We start from the raw sequence: 11367 nt of genomic DNA, 5'->3' as shown, positions 1-11367 counted from the left end.
TTTGGATTTCACCATGTGAGCAATTTTGCCTTCAAAAGCTCCTCATGGCATGAGTCCAACAATAGTATCAAGAGCACGGCTTCCGACGTCTCTTCATATGTTTGGTCTAAAATAAAAATTAAATTTAGCGTATTAGACTGGTTAAACAAAATTGAAAAAAATTTATAATATATTTCATATTATTATACTACTATGTTTATTTTTTATTTTTTTAAAATTCAGTTCAATATATTCAACAAAAAAAAAAAGGCTCAATATATTCAACAAATTTTAGGAAGAATTATCATCAATTGTACAACTTATTTTTCCGATTAAATATTGTATACTTTGTTTTAAAGGAAAATATCTTCGTACCCCTTATTTAAAATTTTTATTCACCCATAGTTTCACGATACATCTTGGGGCATTGAATTCCTAGGTTTCATATTTTTTACTCTTTTGAGTAACTTCATCCACTTTAAACATATTTTTTTAGCCCAAATAAGTATGAGAAAAACATGTCCTTTTTAAACCTCATTCTTTCTCTCTCCTCACGTTATATTCTCCCATCTTCTCTCTCTTTCTATCACTCCTCCTTAATTCGCCCCAAACCCCTTCTCTCTCTACATATTTTCCCAACTCTCTCTCCTCGTCTCTCTCTCCACTTGTATTTCCTCAATTTCTCATCTCTCTCCTCATCTCTCTCTCTCTCCTCCCATATTTCCCCAAACCCCCCCTCTCTCTGCCTATGTTTCCCCAACCCCTACCTTTCCCCAACCTCTCTCTCTCCGTGTTTATTGGTTTCCACAACAAAATAATGAGTATTTACCGGTCTAGTGTTTCCACAAAAAAGAAGAGAAAGATCGCCCTCACTTCCACATGAATAATCTAGCAACATCCATGTAATAGTATTGTCCATATTAAGATATAGATCCACTCTATAGACCCAGAAGGGGCTATGGTATCTTAAACAAAATCACCTTCTAATGAACATGGTGAATACAAGATCAATAGTAAATTAGAGATCTCCAAAGGCTCTTCAAATGGATCCAACAATCTCCATGATTAGGGCCTCCCATAACAGTATATATAATTATGTTCACATTCCCCTTCTACAATTAGTTTGGTTGAAGAAAGAAACAATGAAGAGCTTAAGGCCTTAAAGCAAGGCGGTAACCTCTCTCCTCCATGGAATCCATGAAAGTCCTTTACATAGTACCAATTCAAACCAGAACATTTTTTTTGCATAAATCCAAGTTGATTTCCTAGTATTTCCCCATGGTGGTAAGTGTTGTGCATGGAAGCGCTATACCTGATTTGTTGATTTTTGACGAACCAAACAACAAGCAACAAAAATAAAACAAAAAATAAATAACAGAAAAAAAAACACTAGGATTTACGTGGTTCGTCACAGATGTAACTACATCCACAGGCGAAGACAATCGATATTTTTCATTAAATCAAAAAAAAAAAACTACAAAAGAACTTACTTAAGAGAATAAGAGATTCAATATCCCACAAAGCATTATTCTCTGCAATATTCTCTCTCTGCAAAAACCTCCAAAAGTTTCTCTCTATTTTTCTGGATCTTTTTCTCTCTCTAAATAACCCAATATATAGAAAAAGCAAAACCACCCAAAAGAGGTGGTAGGTGAGGCTCTATCTTTTTCCATAACTTTTAGTTACATAAGTTCATATTTATCTCGTGTGGATTCTCATGTCTATTCTAATATAACTAGAACTAACTCAAAAAGATAATTTCCTAAATAATAAGAACAAATCCAAATATATGTCACATGATGCCCCTATCTCTTGCCACTCTAGAGATATTCAAAAAATATTTGTTTCCTAAAATTTGGAATCAATGTCCCATTAAATATAGAAACCTAGAGATATCACGTGGCTTTTCTTGGAATGCAAGGCACGTCAACAATCTCCACCTTGACTTGGATTCCAAAAGAGATTCCAATCAACCGTCTTCTCCACACGCGTCCCCATAGGCGCTTACCTTGGCAACACATTAGTTAAGTCCAAGCATTGCTTGAACTTCTGTAATGAAACCGGTTTTGTCAACATATCTGCAACATTCTTCTTAGTGTCAATTTTTTGTAATAAGATATCACCTTCAGCTATGATCTCACGGATAAAATGATATCTAACATCAATATGCTTATTCCTTGCATGATATACCTGGTTCTTGGCCAAATGTATTGCACTCTAACAATCACAATAAATAATAATCTCATCATGTCGTAAGCCCAAATCGCTTACAAGCCCTCTAAGCCAAATGACTTATTTCACTACCTCAGTAACAACAATGTATTATGCTTCGATCATAAACAAGTGTGATGACCCAAAATTTTTCCCGGTCAGTTAGAAGGCATGTCGGGATAGGGACGCTGAAGAAGAGGCTAGCGCCGGTTGGAAGAGCCAGCACAGGGTGAGTTGGATAAGAGGCCAGCGCCGGTTGGAAGAGCCCGCGCCGAGTGAATTGGAGAAGAGACCAGCGCTGGTTGGAAGAGCCAGCACCAGGTGAGTTGGTGAAGAGGCCTGCGCTGGTTGAAAGAGCCAGCATAGGGTGAGTTGGAGAAGAGACCAGCGCCGGTTGGAAGAGCCAGCGCTGGATGAGTTGGAGAAGAGGCCAACGCCGGCTGGAAGAACCAACACAGGGTGAGTTGGAGAAGAGACCATCGCCATTTAGAAGAGCCAACGCCGAGTGAGTTAGAGAAGAGGCCAGCGCCTATTGGAAGAGTCAACGCTGGGTGAGTTGGAGAAGATGTCAGCGCCAAGTGAGTTGGAGAAGAGGTCAGCGCCGGTTGGAAGAGCCAACGAAGGGTGGATTTGTGTGCAGTGCCGATTGTGTCTCTGACATTCATGAGTTGTGTATGCCACTTGTTGTATGCATACTGATTGAGTGCTACATGTCTAGATTTTACAGTCTTTTAGTAACACTTGGCCAACCACCTCAACCCAAGAGTACTTAAGTACCCTTCCCCACCCGTGCCACCCATTCTTACTTCATTTCGCTCTCTAAGACACAAGGTGGGAGGAAGAGACTATTGGTGGGCCGCCACTGTTGGGCGAGTAAGAGCTGTGAGAAGAGGAGTGGAGAAGTCACCATTGTTGTTTAGGTAAGTGGATCCATCACCATCGCATAATAGTCTTAAGGATGCATGGAAATTATGCATATAAAATGAGAATGAAAGTATATGTGATGTAAGAAAATCCTTACACCTTTTTATTTAGAAATTGAGGCTCTTGTTCTATGATAATGGTGAATGTCAAGAATGAATGCATGATTCTTAAATTATGTAAGAAATACATTGTCACACCCCAAGAATTTACAATACTGTTATTCCTGAGATGTGACAGACAAAACATATATACATCTATTGATAGGACAAATTTACAGTGGCGAGGTCTTACAAAGTAACAAAAGAAAGTTTAAGCAAAACTACAATATCTTCTCAAAGTTGATCTTGACGAGGACACAAATGAAACCGCAGTTATCCTGAAAAATGTTTGCCATAGTTTGATGAGTTTGGCTACTCAGTAAGTGATCATCGTAATCCTAAAAATAATCATGATTGAAAGATATCAATATTTTTCAAAATGAGATCTATTAATAGAAATGCATTAACAATTTCACTTTCAATAATTGCCTAATTAAGTATAATCCGAGTAATTGAAATGCTTATAACACTTTTAACGACAGTACATAATTCAAAGGATTTCACAAAATACCCTACTGGCGTCCCAAGTAGGTCACATATAGACCCCATCAGCGTCCTGATGGGTCCACTTAATCCCTATCGGCATCCCAGATAGGTCCACTTAATCCCTGCATGTCCACTTATACCCCACCGGCGTACCGGATGAGTCCACTTAATCCCTACCAGCGTCCCAGATAGGTCCACTTATACATCACCGGCGAACTGGATGAGGCCACTTGCATACTTAAATTATTTCTAAATCTGTTTAAACATTCGAAAGCAGCAATATCATGTACGCAACATATCACTGAAACCATTAATATGAATTTCACTTAAACCATTAATAACAGTCACTCTCTATAATATTTCAAAAATAACCAATCAAATATTTTGGGCTCAAATTTAGAAAGGTAGCAGTTTGTAAAGGCATTCTAGCATAATTGCCAATTTAATATGTATAGAAAAATTCTTATAAAAATTCAAGAATACGGAATTATCACAATTTATGGAATATCAATTCACAAATAAACATTTCACAACAATACTATAATCAATTGCAAAAATGTCAATTTTTAAATAATAAGGCAGTCATTTGCACATGAATTTTACAATGTCTAAATATTCAAAACAGTAGAAAGAAATATCACAATTTTACTAAAAGCAGAAATATCACATTTATTTCTACCAATAGACAAGAAAAATAAATAAATTTATTTTTCTAATTTACAGCATTCAAAATTTCTAACATAGATAAAATATCACAATTTTTATTAAAAAGATTATTTTTCAAGATAATGGGGTCACGTGCGCATAAAATTTATCGCACCTAAAATTCATGATAATAAGCAGAAATAATTATTTCATTTTATTTTTAAAAAGAATGGATTATTTTTCGAGACAATGAGGTCACTTACACACAAAACTGATAAAATAAAGATCCTAGACGGAAATATCACTATTTATTGAAAATAGACTATTTTTCAGAAAGACGATGTCACTTACCCACAATTATTTGAGAGGGAGCTTCCGATAAATATTTTCGGTTTGAGAGAGAAGTTTACTGTGTTTCGACCAGAGAGAGATCTCAAAGTTTTGTTTTAGGGTGGGAGTGCTCACATCCCCTATTTAAATTCTTATAACGTATTATTATATTATTTTCTTACGCTCTACCTCATACCTGAGGTGTCGCGTTAAAAGCAAACGTTTATCTTACGAAAACCACGTCCGCTAAAGGACGCTGCCAGCTGCAAGCAGCAGGAGGCAAAAGCGGGGAAAGGAAAAAAAGTAAAGGCAAAGCAAAAGTTAATTCAAAGCAAAAGTTTTTGAAAACAGTGATGGTCCCCAAGGACCATCATACTAAAACAGAAAATCACCTATTTATAAGCATATTTTCTCCTTTTTTTTTTTTTTTTTTGAAATTTTAGGATTGTTACATACATGCTATGCATGAGTTTGTGTGTGTTCACATTGTGAGAGAATGGTTGTTATCATGTGCATCACCATGAAATGAAGATCATGGAAGGTATGCTTGAGACATGTTGTATGCCACTGTGAAATTCCAGAAGTTCGTATATTCTAGTAGGAGGCTTTTAAACAGTCAAACGAGGTCCGATTGACCTCAAGCCACCCCCATTGGAAAGAATACGAGTCTAGTAAAATGTTTGTTTTTACCCATTACTGAAATTATTTACAAAAAATGAAGTTATATTTCAAAATGGGAAGGTATATCATTATTGACTGTTTTCTTGGATTTTCATTAATACCATTGTGGTCACTAATTTTAGCTAATTAAATGAAGTTCATTTTTAGCCAAACCATAGTTATTTGAAAGATTTTTGAATGGGTTAAAATTTGTATGAAGAAACTATTTTGAAAAGCTTCATAGATTGAAAGTTATGCTTTGTTTTATGAAGGTATGTCATTGTGGGCAGTGTTGATAAAAATCAGAACTATCGCTTTATTTACCATGAATTTTCGAACTACCAAATGGAATCCAAATGCTTTCAAGTTTGGTTTGTTAGAATGATATACGTCTTGGCTTAGACTTTGATTTTGAAATCGTCACGAGTTGCCTTACGGTTTGAATGTTATAATGATTTGAAGCAGGGAATGTTGCTATTCATTGTACGCAACAGGGGGCAGTTAGTTGACCCTCATTTCCTTAAACCTTTAAGAGGTCAAACGGAATCATGTTGCCTTTAAACCACTCCCAAGTGAGGGATATGTGTGTTTGGTACGAAATTGATTTTGGAATCATCTTCAAACTCTAAATGGTCCAAAAGTTAGGACCCCAATTGTGAGCGCTCGTACGCATGCATGATAATGAAGTTATGCTTTGTTATGACATGGAAGCATGATTATGATGACTGTATTGTTGCGATATGAATTGCAGGATTTTAATAATGCTTATGTTATATGTGAATGAATACCTACTGTGTGAATGATGATATCATGATGACTTATGTTATATGTGAATGGATACCTACTATGTGAATGATGGTATCATGATGCTTATACTATATGTGAATGGATACCTACTGTGTGAATGATGGTATCATGATGACTTATGCTATATGTGAATGGATACTTACTATGTGAATGATGGTATCACTTATGCTTATGCTATATGTGAATGGATATGATAATATCATGATGCTTATGCTATATGTGAATGGATACCTACTGTGTGAATGATGATATCATGATGCTTATGCTATATATGAATGGGCACCTACTGTGTGAATGATAGTACTGATAGCTACGATTTTTCCTTGACTCCCCATGATAGGACGGGACGTAGGATGTAAGTAGTTGGGAGGGTCGTGCCCCCCAGATTTATGTGGGCACTGCACATTGGGTCACCTAATGGTAGTGTAACGCCCTCTCACCAACAGGGCGCAAGGAGAGGGTAGTGTCTTACAAGGCCTCTGCCTATCGAAAACCCCAAAGCGTGCTGGGGATGTGTGTGTGTGAGAGCCTTACGAAGTAGGTCGTCCACCCTCCTGAGTGACAGTAGAAGTCCAAGTTCTGGATTGGCTTAGCCTAACCGATGTGGCTTCTACTTCAGGAGTAGATAGATCTGTTTGATTGACTTATTTACATTTTCTGCATGAGCTTTTAATTGAAATTGTGATTTGCTGTCTTTATTACTCTATTTTAAGAAAGGTGATTGTGACTTATGCATTATATATATTTAACTGCCTGTCTCACATTTTTGTTGGAATGTTGAGGGACTTTATTTGATACATGTGTAAATGTACGTATATGTGTGTTGCGTATTTGTTATCACTATCATGCTAATTGGAATGCAATGGTTTTATTTTAGTTTTTTTTCATGGTTTGCTCTTGATTCCGCGTTTTCATGAGTTGAGCCACTCCCACCTGAGTGACGTTCGCGACGACCTCCGGTCGCGATCCCGCATTATGTCACCTGCTGGTAAGGGACAAGGGGCGGGGTCATGACAACAAGACAAGTACAATTTGTAGCATCGACCTCTAACTAATGGAGCTCATGCAAGTGTGAACACATAACATGTAGTAGACATCATATGGTCCAAATTATCTGCAAAGTCTGCATCAACATAACCATCAACCTTGGCACCAAACTTACTATTTCTATCAAACACTAGACCCATATCTGATGTACCCTTTAGGTAACACCGAATCCATTTTATCGCATTTCAATGCTCTTTTCTTGGATTAGCGATATACTTGCCAACAATACTAACAACATCAAAAATATCTGGTTGAGTACAAACCATTACAAACATGAAGCTTCCAACTACACTTGCATAAGGAACACGTGACATGTATTCTGTTTCAGAATCTGAACTTGGAGATAATGTTGTCAACAATCTGAAATGTGCAGCAAGAGGAGTACCCACGAGCTTTGAATTTTTCATCCCAAATCTAACGAGGACTTCTCAATGTACTCATTCTGAGAAAGCCACAATTTACCTAACTTTTGATCTCTATGAATCTCCATACCCAAAATTTCCTTTTTTGAACCTAAATCTTTTATTTCAAATTCTCTGGCAAGCTGAGTATTCAATTTACTGATTTTTGAAGAATTCTTCATGGCAATAAGTATATCATCTACATAGAGCAATAAATAGATAAACGAACCATCAATAAATCTCTTAAAATAGATACAATTGTCATACTTACATTTGACATACCCGTGTTCAATCATGAATGTATCAAAGCGTTTGTACCATTGCCTAGGAGACTATTTTAGGCCGTACAATTACTTTGTCAACTTACATATATGATCCTCCTTTCCTTTAACAACAAACCCCTCTAGCTAAGTCATATAAAAATGTTCTTCTAACTCTTCGTGAAGGAATGCAATCTTGACATCAAGCTGCTCAAACTCCAAATCAAACAATGCAATCATGGCTAGTGAAACTTGAATAGAAGTGTCTTTCACAACAGGAGAAAAAATCTCAATATAGTCAACACCTTCTTTCTGCACATACTCTTTTTCAACCAAACATGTCTTAAACCGATCACCACCAGTCCCAAGTCACCCATTATTCTTCTTATAAACTTATTTACAACCAATGGCTCTCTTGCCTTTAGGCAACTTCAAGAGATCCCAAGTACGATTATTTTGAAGAGATTCTATTTCTTCATCCATAGCTTCACTCCACCTATTACTGTCACTATCATGTGTAGATTATTTAAAAGTGAATGGCTCTTGGCTTGTGGCATTCAATGCATAAGCCACCATGTCCTCAAAACCGTACCGCATGACTGGCTTTTTATTCTCTTTTTCTTTTTTCAAACTGAGGTTCTTCCTCAAGTGGTGTAGACTCAACGACCTCCTTATGGTCAACTTCTTCCTTTACTCTCTCACAGAGAATTTTAAGCACATAATTTGGAGAATTTTCTAGAGTTGTCAACTCCACCTCAACTGCATCACTATTACTGCAAATTTCCTTTTCTGTAGCCTTCGGAATATGCTTTAACATGGCAGACTCAACAAATTTAATATCACAACTAACAATAAACTTAAGTGATTTAGGATCTGGGCACTACATTTTATAGCCCTTAATCCCATACGCATAAAAGGAAAATACACTTCTTTGATCTTGGACTCAACTTATCATCTTTTATATGAACGTAAGCAAGACAACCAAAAATTCTTAAATGAGAATAAGAGATAGGTTTACCGAACTATAACCCTTTTGGTGTTTGTAATCGATTAGTGTAGATGGTGACATGTTGACGAGATAACACGCGGTAGTAACCGTCTCAACCCAAAAGTGCTTTGACAAACCATCATTACTCAACATGATCCGAGCCTTCTCTAGAAAGTTTCATGTTTATGCACTCAACAACTCCATTTTGTTGTGGCATCTTTGGAGTGGTGAAGTGATAAATAATTCTTTTGCTTTTGCAAGAATTTACTAATTCCGTTGAAGTGTACTCTCCACCATTACGAGTCCTCAAGCACTTGACCTTCTTTCTGATCTGTATTTCGACTATAGCTTTCCAATTTTTGAATGTGTTAAATACGTCTACCTTTTTCTTAATGTGTAAATCCACACATTCTTTGAGAAATCATTTATGAAGGAAATAAAATATAGAGATCCACCTTTTGAGACAACCGATGCAGGGCCCCGTACATTTGAATGAATACAGTCAAGAATATCTTTTGTGGCATGTTCTGATGTGTGAAACTGTACCCTACACTGCTCACCATAAACACAGTGATCACAAAAGTCCAACTTGCACTTCTTTACACCATTGCATAATTTTTGCTTAAATTTTTTGTCACTTCTTCATGCTATTCATCCGCATGATGTACAATTTTTGCTTAAAAAAACAATCGATTTGTGAAATACTTCACCATATATAAACTCTCATGCCGCCACCAAAGATTTGATGCCGAATGCTCATTGACGATATTGAATATCACTTCATTTGATAAGCACAATCGAATAATGCTCATAGCTATCAGATCTAAGTCTTCCCAGACCTCATCAGCCATGAATTATGGTTTCTTCGACTTTCCAAAAATATTTGTTTTCTTAAAATTTGGGATTAAGGTCCTACTAAGTATGGAAACCTAGAGATATCACGTGGCTTTGCTTGGAATGCAAGGCACATCAATAGTAAGATGTTGATTAACAACAAAAACTTTGTCTAGTTATGCTTGAGATATTCTTTGAAACTATATTTCTCAAAAATTGAGAACTTCAATTCCCAAAATAGGTTCCACTCAAATAATGTACCATCACTCCTCTCAAGTTCTCATTGACCAGCACTCATAGGATAATTGGGGAAATACGAGAAAAGAGAGAGGTTGGTTTGGGTGTGAGAGAGAGGTTGGGTAAATACGGGGAGAGAGAAAATAGGTTCCACTCCCTAAAAAAATCATGTACCATCACTCCTCTGAAGTCCTTAATAATCAGCACTCATAGGATAATTGGGGAAATACGGGAAAAAATAGGTTGGTTTGGGTGTGAGAGAGGTTGCGGAAATACATGGAGAGAGAATAGATGTTGGAAAACACAAAGAAAGAGGTTGCAAAAACTAGGGCGACAGAGAAACAGAGTGGGGAAATATGCAAAGAGAGAATGGGTTTGGGGAGAGTCAGGGGGTAGAGAGAGAAAGAGAAAAGATTGGGGAGAAAGGATAGCTTTAGAAATGTCATGTCTTTTTCAGAGTTGTTTTGTGTTAAAAGAATAGGTTTAAAATGGATAAGGGTAGTATAGAGGCTTAGAAGATATAAGATCTAAAATTTCAATGCCCCAAGAGTTTTGAAACATTGGCTCTATTGAAAAATAAAACCTAAAAAATAAAAAATGTAGAGACATTTTCTCTTATTTTAATATTAAAGAGACAAGGAACTATGCATCAACCAACGCATCAGTTCATATGTTGTCTTCTAAAAGAGTCAATGTTAAAGATGGACTTAGACTTTAAAATTTTACATGTCGATGATCTAGATATCTACACAAACCATTCATATCAATATATCTACACAAACCATTCATTTCAATTCTCCACAAAGCACTATATCTACGCCATTTCTCGAGCTACAAAGTCATGGATTTAAAGCAAAACTACATGTTAGAATGATTTTGAATGTGTTTCATATCCTAAATCCAATTGCATGGTAGATTTTTGGAAGAGGACCACATTTAAACTTGTGCCGCACTGAATTAGATTTTAGGAAATGAATGATAAGATGGTTAACCTTGTTCATAGAAAGGCACAATCAATCCAAGCTGTTAGAAGTGAAAGAGGGTGGCTAATGTAGATTAGATTTCTTGATAATTTTCCTCAATTATGTAGAGAATCGATACACCCCAACCATTCAATTCTACTGACGGCTTAACATGTTTGTGACTTCTGTGTATGTATGGTAAAATCATTATACGAAAAGCAATGGTCCAAAAATCATCAGCTATTTTTTAGTCATCCAAGCAGACTCTAAACCAGGATCCTCTGCTTCCCAATGAACCCAAACCAAGAAATTGCTCTGGTTTTTAAAGAACTGAGTAGTTCAATATAGCAAACTTTATAAGTTGGGCACTTTAACCGTCCATGGTAATTTCACAATGATAATCATAAGCATCATCACGAATAACCAAATTCCAATTGAAAAGAAATCTTTAAGAGGAATCAATGAAAATCATTATAGCAAAAACAGTGTCGTTCAAAA

This window comes from Amborella trichopoda, chromosome 10 (genome assembly GCF_054954075.1).
Source record: "Amborella trichopoda isolate Santa Cruz 75 chromosome 10, AtrichopodaSantaCruz75HAP2 v2.0, whole genome shotgun sequence".
NCBI classification, from domain to species: domain Eukaryota; kingdom Viridiplantae; phylum Streptophyta; class Magnoliopsida; order Amborellales; family Amborellaceae; genus Amborella; species Amborella trichopoda.
Note: the sequence above shows the minus strand (reverse complement) of the source record.